This window comes from Halyomorpha halys, unplaced genomic scaffold (assembly GCF_000696795.3).
Source record: "Halyomorpha halys isolate HHAL.00 unplaced genomic scaffold, Hhal_1.1 Scaffold848.1, whole genome shotgun sequence".
NCBI lineage: Eukaryota > Metazoa > Arthropoda > Insecta > Hemiptera > Pentatomidae > Halyomorpha > Halyomorpha halys.
In genome coordinates, this window is record NW_027115347.1 from 191,358 (window position 1) to 206,288 (window position 14,931).

General features: G+C 33.5%; 1 long non-coding RNA gene across 1 annotated transcript; it reads left to right on the top strand.

Annotated features, from left to right (window-relative positions):
* Positions 1 to 5,136: 5,136 nt before the first annotated feature.
* On the top strand, positions 5,137 to 11,030 carry LOC136797019 (uncharacterized). Its single transcript, XR_010844815.1, has 5 exons — positions 5,137 to 5,196; positions 5,304 to 5,377; positions 6,606 to 6,674; positions 8,836 to 8,925; positions 10,681 to 11,030. It is a non-coding gene; the product is annotated as an uncharacterized lncRNA (long non-coding RNA).
* The last annotated feature ends 3,901 nt before the right edge of the window (positions 11,031 to 14,931 follow it).

Here is a 14,931-nt window from a genome sequence, read left to right on the forward strand (position 1 = left end):
AAGGGTCATTTGGAGTGGAATTGTAATCTCTGCTTCAACATGTTCAAGATGGGTTGGATTAAGGATATCAGGATGGGGGTTAAAAGTTTTGAACAGGTATTCACCGAACATTTGAGTTTTGTCTTCATCTGATCGTGTCCAAGTCTTATTTTCAGTGAGAAGTGGATGGTTAAAGGATTTATATTTTAGTAGCTTTTTATTAGTTCTCTATAATGATTTGTCAGTGGTATTTAAGTTTTCTGTTAAGTTCTGGAAATTTTGTATTCTGTATTTTATAATTTCTGCTTTTAGTCTGTTAGTCAATGTATTTTAAAGAGTTTTTTTTCGAGGGATATCTTGTTCTGAGCCACCTCACTCTTACCCGGCGTTTTTCTGTTAATAATGCCTGTATGTGACGATGTAAGTTGTTTTCTCTAAAACTTCTTATGTTCATTGGTGAAGTATTGTTTGTGATAGTAGTTCCTATCGATCTAGAAAGTATTTCGATAGCACAGTCGATCTGTTCTTTGTTTTTAGTGGCATTTTAAAGTCAAGAACGTTTTCTAGATCAGTCCGAAAATTTTTCCAGTTTACCTGTCCAGTAACCATTGAAGGGGGAGAGGGTTTAGATATAGGATTTGAATGGATGTGAAGTAGAACCGGGCTATGATCTGAAGAGAGATCATCGAAAAATTGAATTGTGGATTGTGAGGTGGGTATTTGGGAAGTAACAAATATATCAAGGATATCGGGACGTTGTTTAAGGGATGTACGCCAATAAGTAGGATATTTAGAAGAGAGGATGGAGTAACTATTGGATGAAGTGACTCGGGAAAGAGTCCTCCCACGAGTATTGGACGTTTTCATCCCCACTGTTGATCTTTGGCGTTGTAATCTCCTCCAGCAATAAATCGCGGACCAAGGGACCGGAATAAGGAGTCAAGATGGCTATAGGAAAGCTGACGGACGTTGATTGAATAATATTAGACGAAGTGGAAGGAATAAGGGAGTGAGGTAAAGATTTATGAATAAGGATACAAGAACCTGCGTGGGATGTGTTGTCTGGGTGATCTGTTCTATATGTAATGTAGTCGCGTATGTAGAAGTAAGAATCCTTTGTGAAATGGGTTTCAGTAAGTAGTGCTATGTCGATAAAATGTTCATGGAGGAATATGTCAAGTTCGTCTCGGTGGTTATGTAGTCCATTTGCATTCCATAAAAGTATATTTAAGGTGATTGGAGAAGTTTGTCGGGGGGTGCGGTCAGCAAAGAACAACATAAATAAACAAAACCATATTTATTTATTTTATGCCGACGTTTTCGACCTTCATCAGGGGTTATGGCGTAGAAGGTAGGCCTGCAACTGGGTTTAAGGTGCTTTTGTTCATCTAGGTAAATTGAACGGGATTTCATTAAGGAGTCTGTCTGGTTAGGAGCGAGATAAGAGGCTTGATTGTGTCTTGAAGATCAAGAAGGAATAGATGCTATTTCAGGTGCATTCTGGCTGTTTTGGGAATAGAAGGTTTGATCATGGACATGAGTGTAGGTTGGTCTAGGTAGGGATTGAACTCTTCTTTGGGGTTGTTGAATTGGAACCTCTATTCTCATTTAAATCTGATATTCTTCCCTCTTCTCTCAGTTCACTGGTGTTCCTGGTGGTCACTGGTAGTATACTCGACCTCTCTACAGGTAGGGAGACAATCTATACATAGATATATACATACATACATGTAGGGACACAATCTATACATCTGACATATTAAAAAAGGCTTAAAATCGTGCCCGAAACTTTGGCACTAATAACTAAGTTTTTATTTTATATGTTCTTCACTGACCTTTCACCCAACTATTTTCTATTCATATATTGTCTACGGCTGTTGAATTATTAACTCGTTGTGATAACATTGATTTAGTTATTATAAGGTGTAATTTATAGTGAAAGAGACTCAATGTGTGTCAAAGCATGGTTTTTGTAGACTAAGCCACAAATGTATGTGTATAATAGCGTCTAGAGTTTTGTAGACTGAGCCACAAATATATGTGTATAATAGCGTCTGGAGTTTCATAAATTTTATCAGTTTTGTATGTTATAACTTGTCCAATAGAATGTTGAAGAAATAATTCAGCTTAACACTTGCGAAGAGAATTTTGGTATAATGGATTGTTCGATAGAAAAGAGATATGATGAATGACAGTCGAAGTTGTCATCCTAACTACCAGATACTTATCTCTTCATATAGCACTTTCTCTACAACGATATTAGATATTCTAGTTTACGACATCAGACAGACATCGGAGTGTCATGGCGCCCAAATCCATCACGCAGTCCATACAATCTGATTTAATTTTCTCAATATCCACTCTCTTCGGGATGTTTCCGTTTAGGGTTATTGACAATGAGCTCAAGAGCGACAACATTCTGCTATTGTATTCGGTATTAGTATCCAGCTCTATAACAATTGTTAATTCATACTACTTTTGGGAAACGGTTCAAATTAGGTTAGGACTAAGTTTTTATGTTTACTTGAGCACATTTATTTATTTGACACATCTTTTGACTTTCCTTCAATTAACTTTCTGTTTCTACCAAAATCGGAAAGAAGTCGTGAAAACCATTCAGTCTATAGAGACCTTAGAGTCCTTTTTCAGTAAAATTAGAGTTAATGTGAAGAGATCTGATTCGAGGTGGAAGTTGTTGGAAATCTTTGCTCCTATCTTATGCGGTGCTGTTTTCTTCATCAATATATTGCCCACCATATTGTTAGTAACGGGGAAAAACTATACAGGTTTGGCTTCAAGTTTCTGCGTATCTCTTTTGTGTCTGGCATTAAATTATGGGCAATTTATTTTTTTCGTCACTGTTTTAACTGAATGTTTTCAGTCAACATCAAAGTTTCTGATGGAACTAAAAAATCCCGTGAGCTTCAAGGAGTTTATGACTGTAGGAAAACTTGTCGATCCTATAAGCCAATTGGTTACGGCTTCTAATCAAATCAACAAAATTTATAGTAAACAATTGTTGATAGTCATCTTCACCTGTTATGTTTCTATCATGTCTCATTGGTTTTACATCTACGCAAATATTAGATCTAAGAATTTACAAATGAATAAACATCATGTTCCTGGTGATTGCCTAATGGTTTTGTATCGGATTTTTGTAGTGTGGCGCTTAACTCATTCTGCAGCTCAAGCTAAATACGAGGTTTGTTCTTGTTTTTTTCAACTTTACTTATTTATGGGTTATTGACTCAGAGAAAGAGGAATTATTGATGCTCTGGACATTTGGAGTGTTCTGTTTATGATTTTTCAACAAGGAAAATATTTAAATTGTAATAAATAACAGTATACTGCTCATATCCAAACCACTGTATCGATACAAACAACATGAATAGCAATAACAAAATCTAATACGATGAAATTGTAATTTTAAATACCATAATTGTAGAGATAGTTCCGAATTCGACTGGGCTAATCACGGTCCTCTGTTTTCACAGTAGAAGCTGGAGTTCCGCTGGGCCCTATACTAGCACCTTTATTATAAACTTTTATACTTCCTATTTACCCACAATGGAGCATACTCTCAGGGCCAAATACATACAGGCCCCGCCGGACCCGCCCCGCTAAGACCCCCGGGGACCGACGGTTTTATATCACTTTTGAAATATTAGCTTAAAACGAGAAGAGGAGACTTTAAGATAGTTAAATCAAGCAATATTTAAAAAGCGCCTGAAATTGAAAAACGGCATACAGCCAAGCACAGCGACCCAACACAAGCCTCACAACACTTGCAAAACACCTAACTCACATCCAAGAATGGTGTACCAAATGGAAAACAGCGATAAACATTGAGAAATTAGTGCAAATAACTTTTACGCTCTGCCGTGGTCTATGTTCTTCTGTTTTTCTAGATGAACGAAGTTTAACCCGGACAGACACAGTAAAATACCTTGGATTGGCATTGGACAAACGACTTACATGTACCTCCCACATTAAAATAACAAAACGAAAGCTAAACTTCCGACTTAAATTATTATTTCATTTTTTTTTTATTTACTTATTCGTTTTCTTTTTTATAAATTCCAATAAATCCCATCAAATCACCTTTACCCTTCATCGTAAACCTACTGACTACTCTACAGTTTCATTTAATGATATTACTCTTACCCCTGTCGATTAACGATTAACCTGGAATCCTCACACCAGAAAAGACAGGAAACTGCACGTCGATTTCGACTATTACAGCACTTACTAGACAAACGGTCTAAACTTCCAACACATTACAAAAGACTGATCTACATGACTGTAATAAGGTCAATCTGTATATATGGAGTTGAGCTTTGTGGTTCCACTAAACCTTCGAATTCCTCTCGTATTCAACCCTTACAATCCAAAATCCTTCGTAAAATCCTCAATGCTCCTTACTTTGTCACAAATAAAATCATACATAAAGACCTTAATGTTCCCTATGTAACCGATCTAGCCCGAACCAGATATCACTCCTTCCATTATAAACTCTCTAACCACTCAAATCCCCTAGTTTCTAATCTTGCATCCTCTTCCATTCCTGACAATCCTCCGAGGCGCCTGAAAAGAAGATGGCCACGAGACCAGCTAATGTAAAATGTCATTAGATTGCTACCAATGGGTTGTTTCTCTACACGCCTTTAACACTCCAATTTAGCTTAGATCAGATTTACTAAATGTATTATATGTCTCATCAGAACTACTTCCCCTCTACACCAGTAACAATACTTACGAACTCCCTACTTAAAAACAACCATTAAATTACTATATAAACGGTCTCATGACATAATTCCAATACACACTAACCCTCTAATTCAAGGACTATCAACACGAGACTTACCAGATACAATACGACGTTTACGAAGGAGCTGAAATAGGGACCTCTTGAATTGATTTTTAAATTAAAATTTTAATGGATAACCTTAACCTTCATACCTTCATGACATTGTTTTGTTTTTCCTTACTTCTCATTCCTTGTTTATAAATTGTTATTTATATTATTAGTTGTGAATGAAATAAATAAAGTAAAAAACAAAACAAACAAACATAATTTTGTAATTATTTTTCTAGACTTATAATCTTAAAATCTGAACCTTATGATTTCAAGATACCTGTTTTCGGTCTGAAATAATCCATTGTTTCATAAATTATCAAAAAGTACTGTTAGTGTAAATATCCTTCCGTCATGATTAGGTTAGTTGTAATCTGTACATTTTAAGCCTTGAGTTACTGTGTATGTAAGATGAATAGAGAAAATATTGATCGTTAAAATATACCTTTAATGACCTTTAACCTTTCAGCAGGTAAATTAGGGTAAAGATATCAGATAACATAACTCTACAGTCCATTACACTGATGTCATGGATAACAGTCGGTGAGTCTTTTCTTATCAACATTCCAAAGAGGTTGCTATGATTACATTTATCAGAAATTTAATGGTGGACTGTATTGATGTTCGGAAATAATAAAAAAAACACCAAGGATGGAGAGGGTAGTATGTTTTGGAATTTAAGGAATACAGTTAGGGTAATGACATGGGTGGGTATTAGGCCAAGCCTCTTGAAAGGAACTTTATGTTGAAGTTAATAGGGATTTTACGCATTAATGTAGTTATTTAATCGGAAATGTAAAGGGAATAGAAGTTTAAGTTTAAATATTATTACCAATAATTCGGTATATCTATAAAGAAATTCATTACACCATTCTCATGCTTCTTTCTCTGTTCTGGTGACTTATTTCAGTGTGAATATGAAGAATCCCAAAATATATTTACTGTTCTAAAAAATAAGGAGTGAATATAAAATTGAATTAACTTGGTTAATTATTCAATTGATGTTTTACAGGAACAGTTAATAAAAATTTTCTTTTGAAGAAAATATTAAGTTTGATACAATTAAATAATTGTTTCTTGTAAAATGGATAATAATATTAATTAAAAAAAAGTGCAAACAGTAAACATTATTGTTTTAGAATATTTAATGTATACAACAAAAAAGTGACTAATGATTAATAGTAATTCAATATACCAATAAAAACAACAAATTGTGAGCATGGTTCGAGTAACTCAACTTTTTAAAAATAAATGTGGCAGCAGCCCTCAACTGTTAACAGTCAAATATGGCGTATTGGTTGCCACGCCCACGAAAGGAATAGACCCTGCCTTCTGGCGTCACTCGGCCTGGAAGCACCCTCCATCCATTTTACTTCTTGCTCCAAGACCTTAATAAGATCTTGAGGTTTTAGGTCCGATAGAGGCTGAGTGGACTAAGCCTTGCAGAGGAAATGCGAACCAGAGACACCTCTCCATAATTTTCACTGTCTAGTTTATAACGCGTAATTGGCAGAAAGTGGTCAGTGAATTACGTGAAACTATTTGTCCTTATGAATGAACCTAAAATCTTTAAAAAGGAAATTTATCAACTTATGGTTTACCCTGTAGTGCCAGCGTGTTACGAGGAGGGTGTTGTTGGAGCATTTTCCCAACACATGTACTGGTGTTTCAGGCTCTCTGTTGCATTTATATTATAAATCATCATTGGATTTGCATTATAAAATCAATTAGTACATCAGATTCATTTTTAATAAGATATTACGTGTTTCAGTCACAGGAATTGAACACATTGGTGTACCAACTCATGATAAACGATAAGAACAAGGGGTTTCTACATAACGTAAGTATTGACATAATATTATATTTATAATGCAAACCTAACTTTATAAATATAAAGTTATGCAACCCTATATAAATCATAACTCTGTTTTAATGCAAAAATAAAGCCGAAAAGTAGGTGGTTGGCAATACCCTTGGGCATAGGTTTATATTGAGGTAAACTTAAACAGAAGGCAGCCAGTGATTGGTTCTTAATCCACTCCAATCAATTGACAATCCTTTTGATACTTCACAAGCCCCGCCTTTTAGGCTTCACTTTTACTGCCGCCTTACCCTCTACAATATACTCCTTCCTCCAAGCACTCCAAGAGGGGTTATCCTAGAGGTTACCAAACTACCCCAGAAAGAATAACTATAATGAGTTAATAAATGATAGTGAGTAAATAGTAATGAAAGGTAACTAAACTAATTTAATAAAATTTGAGTTTTTTAGTCATCATAATTTTTTATTACAAGAATATGATAGATGACCACCAAGTAGGGTTCAAAAGAGGAAAGAGCACACTTGACAAAATATTCGTCCTGAAACAGATCCACAGGAGTGGAAGAGTTCTGTCCTCTTCTCCTCCTGTCCAGGTCAAGATGGCTACTCTCTGGCTACTAACCCCCTTTTTTTGGGGACCAAGATGGCCGCCCAGGCTTCGTATCGCTTATCTTTGCCACTAGATGGCATCATGAAATTATGTTCAGAAGTGAGGGGGCGCCTTACTTAAACAGATTGTAAGCCGAAAAATCTACCGAAAATCGTTTCCGAAAGTAGACAGTTATTCAAATACCTCGAATCCACATAACATCAATAAATAAACTAAGACAGACCAGCGTATAACAAGCGAAAATAGAGCCTTCTTTCTATCAGGAATACTAAAATCCTAAAAAAATTTTATGAATGTGAAGCTAATGGTGTACAATGTCATGATAAAGCCAGCTCTGATATACGGCTGCGAGACCTGGCCTCTAACAGGTATTTATAATATACAAGAGATAATTACAATATTTACAATTACAGGAGCAATCTGGGATCAGAGCTCTAACACACGGAGGAGGAGAACTAGCAATGGACTGCTTGCATGAACTGTTAGTTCATAATTATATTTAGTACAGGGGCTTTAGTCAATAACTCAGGATATGAGGCAAGGAGGTTAAGATGGGCGACACAATGATGAATGCCAGTATAGTTGGCAAAATACCACATTTTTATTTATTTTATTTTTATACCAGATCGGCCTGGTGGGGCTTACATGGTTGATATAACTTATATTATATATATTTTTTAACATTTGATTATGAGGGGGTATAGTCATACAAATTAAACCCCTAACAATATATAAAATGTTCTTATTAAAAGAAAAAAATAAAATAAATAGATAAGAATAATGCTTCTTAATAAAAGAGGAAAGTAAAATTAATAACAAAAAATAATGATATTGGTACACTTAAATAAAACAAACAACTGTCTTCTAATAGAAAAAAGAAAAAAGTTAATTTGAAAAAGGGAAGAGAGAAGAAAAGAGAGAAAAAAAATAAATAAAAATAACAATAATAATGAATAAATAAAATGAATAATAATAATAAGTAAATCGAGGTATTGTGACTATGAATTAATTTTATATTTATTAAAATTTATAAAAGAATGTCCTGCAGCAATCTGGGCTTCAGTCTTCGGGTTGTGGTTGGGTTTCTCAGGTTGTAGGTCACTGCTCCTTTAACTGTGGCAACTGGGAGTGGAACTTCATGAACCGCTTTTTTATATAATCCTCTATTGACTCCATTTATAATTCGCCATGCAATTGGCTATATCTTATTAACCAAGGAGCATTAACTGCGATTCTCAGGACTTTAAGAGCTGCATGCAGACAACTGGAAAGCAGAAGCCAGAACAAGCAGTCAGTAGAGTCAACCGAAAAAAAAAATCATTGTTCTATAAGCCAAATCATTAATAGTTTTTGTTGTGAATAGCAGTATACTTGATGGGCAATGACCTCAAACGTTGTTATCTATAATTGATTCAAATTACTGAAATTTATACATGGAAGATAGTTTCAGTTCATCTTACTAAATAAATGTATAACTGTCCCAGTCAATTAGTAATATTATATTAAATAAAAACACAGTTTATTTATATTACTATCTATACAACTATCATTCTTTTTTACGATTTCCAGGAAAAGCTGAGGTTACACATTTTGATGAAGAGAGAGGCGGTGTTCACTGTCTGTGGTTTCTTTGACTTGGACTACACTTTGTTACGTTCGGTGGGTAATAAAACTTTCTTTTATTTAAATATATGAGCCATTCCTAGCTGCAGCATAAGGAACAAGTAGTGTTCGTTGGAGATGGAAAGTTAATAAAATCCACAATGCTCACTAAGCAGGCCAAAGGATGAAACATATACTTTATGCAACATAAAGATAAATGATTTAAAACAATTAAACCAACAACAAAAGAACAATTAATAAATAAATAAGCTAAAATTATGTTCTCCTTTAGATCTAGAACCTGGTTGCTTTCTTAATATTCCCCCACTTTGATTATTTCTGTGTGGTTTACGGGGGTGTCTCTGGGAATCTTGAAGCAAAATTAAAACGGTTAATTAATTGAATGGAATATGGTCCGGGTGCGGTAAAAAAAAACTCAAATAGTAAATAATTATACTATTTTTATTGATTTAACGTTTCGCCCCACGTTGCAGGGCTTCGTCAGGGCTAAAGATACAAACACTTGACATAGTTACAAAAAGACAAAACATAAGTGGAAAATAACAGGGGTATACAATGAAAAGTAAATATAATAAGAAAAATTAAAGGTTGTAAACAGTAAATGAAAACGGTAATAGTAACAGATAGATAAGAAATAAAATAAGAGAAGAAATATTAAAGAAAGTACAAATTAAGAGATAAAAAAAGAAAAGAATAAAATCAAATGATGAGACAGAATTCTACCTGTTTTGACGGGAGTCAAAGTCGGAGTGAGACGTTTGTTTTGGGAGGAGTGGAGGAGTGCAAGTATTTGTATTGGAGTGCAATCCAAGTGTTTGTATCTTTTTTAGCCCTGATGAAGCCCTGCAACGTGGGGCGAAACATTGGCTCAATAAAAATAGTATAATTATTTACTATTTGAGTTTTTTTGACCGCACCCGGACCATATTCCATTCATCTATACCCACGGTCAATCAATAATCTTCCAGTTAATTAATTGCTTTGTACGATTCATCTTTGGGGTCCTCAGGGACGCCTCTGTTACCCGATTTTATGAGGAATTATAGTGGCTTTACCTCTCCTTCCGTCGTAAATATTTTCTTGCTTCTTTCCTCTATCAAGTTATCCAATCCCGCCGTCCATCGTACATCTCTGATATCCTTCAATTTAAATCCTCAGTGCAGTCCCGCAATACCCGTTCACGGCCTTCAGACTTATATGTAACTGCCCATCGAACCGCAGCTTTTGGTAGATCTTTCCTCATCCCTATGGAATTCTATTCCCTCCATTATTCGTAGTTCTAATACCCTTCCAACCTTCAAATCCCGTATCTTCCACCACCTTCTGTCCACCCAATGCCGGAAGAATAACAATTGAATGTTTCAAACCAAGTTTATATATTTTCTGTTCTTAATGTTAATTTTCAGAATTTAGTTTATTCTTCTAAATATGTATATTAGCAGAAATTGTACCTTTCCATTTATTATTTTCAGTTTAATTGTATTTGATTTTTTTTCTTTTTATTTATTATCAGAAGTGTTAGTCATCTTATGTTTTATGATATAACATATGGTTTTATTTTATTTGTTCTGTTCTTATTTTATACATTCTGTTAATTATTGCTGTTCATTTTAATCTTTTCAAATTCATTATTTTATTATTTTTTATAATTTCATTCTTATTTTGTATTTCACTCTAAGGCTCTAAAGCCTAATTCTGGCGCCTGTATGTTATTCTTAAGGATCAATCCCAGAATAAATAAAGATTATTATTACTATTATTATAATAAAATAAACAATCTTGTTCTTTCAGATGATCGCTTCAGCAACAACATATTTGGTCATCATGATCCAGTTCGGTGAACCTTAGGCAATGGTTTTGGTGGCAACGGAGAAATTTATTCAATTGGCAGAGTAAAAAGGAGAAATTATTTTGTCACTTATTTTTTTCATTATTTAGACGGAAAGGTGCTGTGCTTTCCTACTTTAAGATTAACTTTTATTACGAAATAAAATGTTAAATAAACATTGAAATAAAATAAGAGCACTTAACTACTTCGTCTAGTGGTTGCAGATAGTTTAATGACTAACGTACATGGTTGAGCTGGAAGATATACAAAAGAAGGGAGAGTGGGGAGATGGATTTTTTGCCGAAAACATTTTTTTTTTCAGATACATGTTTTTTATTTCATAAATATATAATGTACAATACAAGATATATAACACATGTTTAAACTTATTTATGCTATAACTTATGAAATGCATCAAAAATATACACATTAGTACATAAAATAATTAAATTAAATTAGGAAACTTTCTTTAAATAGTAAATAATCATTAAATCATTTTTCTCTAATTATTTATTGAAGTTTCCAATTATTAGATATCAAGAACTATTGATTTTTTACTAATACATCATCAAAAAAATTATGAAGGGTGTTATTAGACATGTTTGTTGTTGCCATGTTATTTGTGAGAGTTTTTCAATATAGTAGTGTGTCTTGGAATCATATGTAGTTCGGTTATCCCTGTAATTTGTTATAAAATTATTTGTAGGTCTGTATGAGTCCATTAACAGTCATCATGTGATGGAAAGAATAGAATCAAAACATTCAATCCATATTTTTCCAAAATTGGTTAAATTACATGTAATTCAACAGGCTTTAGAAAAATCCTTTCAGCTCATGATAAACTATCGTAGAAAAGAAAAAAAAATGTTTAAATTGGAAAATGGAAAATTCATTCCTTTTTTTCTTTCCCTTTTTTGTTCTTTTCATTTCACAATTTTTATTTCATTTGATCGACAAATTCACTCTCCCGAATTCACCCTCTCAGATCCTCTCCAGTGACCCGTTAAAAAACTGTTTTTTTTTTTTCACAGACGGAAATGTGAGATCAAACCATTAATAATGGGCACAGCAGTAGATCAGTTTACCGAAAAACAAACAAATAAATACATCTTACCAAAACAAAACTAATAAATTGATTTAAAGGAAAATATAATAAAAAGTTGGTTAAAAGAAATACTTGAATGGATAAATAAGGTTAATATATATATACTTTGGAGAATTTATGCTACCTAACAAGTAGCATTTATAATAAAAAATGCATCTTCAAGAGGGCGAAACTTAGGCACTACTGTACAGTGGTAAAACCAGTGATACTGTACGGAACAGAGACTATGTTTTTTTCCAGTCTGGAGAAACTGCTGAAAATAGAAAGAAGGATTCTTAGAAGAATCTATGGGCACAAAATAACACCAGAAGGATACAGACTGAAATCCAACAGAGAAATTTACAGTGAAACTCCTAATTTGCAAACAGAAACGAGGGAAAGAAGATTTAGGTTTTATGAGCACGTGCAAAGGATGGCCGAGGAGAGATTGAACAAGAAGATTTTCAGTTGGATTATGGGATATAAATTCAGTCACGGATACATGGTACAAATCAAACAGGAAACACAGAGGCTTGGGATTACACAGGATTTGTGTGAAGATAGAACAGAGTACCAGAAATTCCTGTAACATGCGGTGCTTGTGGTGGACATTAAAACTCCCCTCTAGGAGGACTTGGACGGAAGAAAGGAAGAACAAGTTCAGTGAAGTCCTCAAGCAGAGATGGGCAAAGGGAAGGAAGAAGAAACCTGACCCATGACTCAGATTTCAGACTTCAGATTTCTTGAGGGCTGTTTCGCTTTTGTTTGTGAGATCACATCGGAGGATCGGTGGTAAGGTTGGAAGTCGTAGTGTTATATGTCTCTGGTCAATCGGGAGAAAGTTTTCCAAACTGAATCAACAAGACGAGGTATGTTGTGGCCGAAGCTATCATCTGTAAAAAAAATAAATAGTCGTAATTAATAGAGCAAGTAAGTGAAATGAAATGGAATGGTTTATCATTTTGACATATTTTCTGATTTGAAATACTTTTCGGATGGTTCCATTTTTTATCCTACCTCAGCTATTTTTATTTGATTTTTTGGGAAGTTTTTGCAGAGGCTCCAAATAGATTTAGGAAATTGAAAGTAGTTACCTTAGTTAATTTGGTATTAGTAAAGTGCTTTTTGGGCAAAGTTGGGCAAATATTATTCGAATGACGAGAGACGAATACTTTTTTATTGGTGAATTTTCTACTCGAATAAACAATTATTCGTACAAAAAGATATGATTAACCATCCGAATACTTTTTTATTCGTCATTATTTTACACCAATAATCAATTATTCGGGCAAAACAATTCGAATAACCATTTGAATACTTTTATATTCGTCCATTTTATAGAAAAATAATCTCTTATTCGAAAAAATTAAAAGATTAACCATCGGAATACATTTGTAACTTTCTTGATTTCTAACATGTTAGGGTCCCTTTATGTGTTATGAGTTATGCAGAATATGAAAATGCTATCGATTTTAATATTGCCTATCGATTTATTTTAACGTTCTTGATTTCCAACATGTTTGGGTCCCTTTATGTTTTGAGATATGTAGAATATGAAAATACTATCGATTTATTTTAATTTTTCGGCTTTCTAAGATGTTAGGGCCTCTTTATGTTCTTAGATATGCAGATTTCTTTTCTTAGTTAAAATAAATCGAAACGCGATCATAAAATCAATAGCATTTTCATTTTTGGCATATATTGAAACATATAATGATACTCTAACTTGTTAGAAATCAGAAAGGTTCGTATAAATCGATATGGGATCACAAATTCGATATCATTTTCATATTCTTCATTCCTCAAAACGTATAAAGGGACCCTAACATGTTAGAAATCGGAAAAGTAAAAATAAATCAATACGAGATCTTAAAATCGATATCATTTTCATATTCTGTATTTCCGAAAACCTAAAAATTGGCCTCTATATGTTAGAAGTACAAAAAATTAAAATAAATCGATATGGGATCTTAAAATTGATAGCATTTTCGTTTTGTACTCGTCTGAATATGTGAAATGGGACCTTCATACATTAGAAATTGAAGGTGGTAAAAAAAATAGGTGAATTTATAAAAAAAATAATTAAATTTTTATTCGAATAATATGTATTCGACTAATTTTGTACTCAAATAATGTTTCATTCGACTAATTTTTTATTCGATGGAAATAGTATTTTAAATATTCGAATAAAAAAGTATTCGGATTGTTTAGTCGTATTTTTATTCCTATAAAATCGTCTCTCGTCAACCTAATAAAAACTTGGAAAAATAAAGTATTCGTCTCTTGTCAATCGAATAGTTTTTGCCCAACTCTGCTTTTGGGTATCTCCACTGTTATCTCTAACTTCCGTAACTTTTTTTTGTTTTTGTTTTTTTGCACCTCTACAGCCGCTCCGGATGGACTTGTGGCTTTCATAACATGGATAAATATAAAATAATATAAATATTTTAACTGTTGACCTAAAAAACGAACAGCAATAAATACAAAGGTGTACATGGGAATACCCCCTAGCACAGGAAAGGCCTCAAGTTCCCGCAATTTCTCTTTTCTTATAAAAACTCTTTCGAGGACAGTGCTTTTTTTTATGGCACTACATGTCGAAAGTGTTAATCAATAAAACTATGATTCTTTCCGTCACGCGCCACACCCTATTCCATGCATTGTTGTAAAATTCTTTTTGAAGCCTCTTTCCTTCTACACTTCCCTTTATCGAAATCACCCTTATGACACATAAGGGGATACTTATGGTAGAGATAACAGCCATTATAAAGATTATTTGAAGATCAGTAGTTGTATATAGTGGTGTACACTTTAGGAGACATGTATATAGTTTATAAATAATAGTTGTATATAGTATGTCATAATCTCTATATTTTCTCTTCATATATATAGAGTAAATCGTTCACGACTCTGAGGTCGCATTCTGCAACTGTTAAAAATTCGTAGGTGAAATGAGTTGTTGTTACAGAAGTATCTTTTAGATATCTATTCCTGTTCCCACCATTTTTTCACAGCTTTTAAAAATTATAGAAACAATTACTTTTCATCTGATTCTTAACAAAAATTAGAAGAAAATATAACCATAGTAACGGAGCTGCTCATGGATTTTTTAAAATCTTTTAACGTGAGT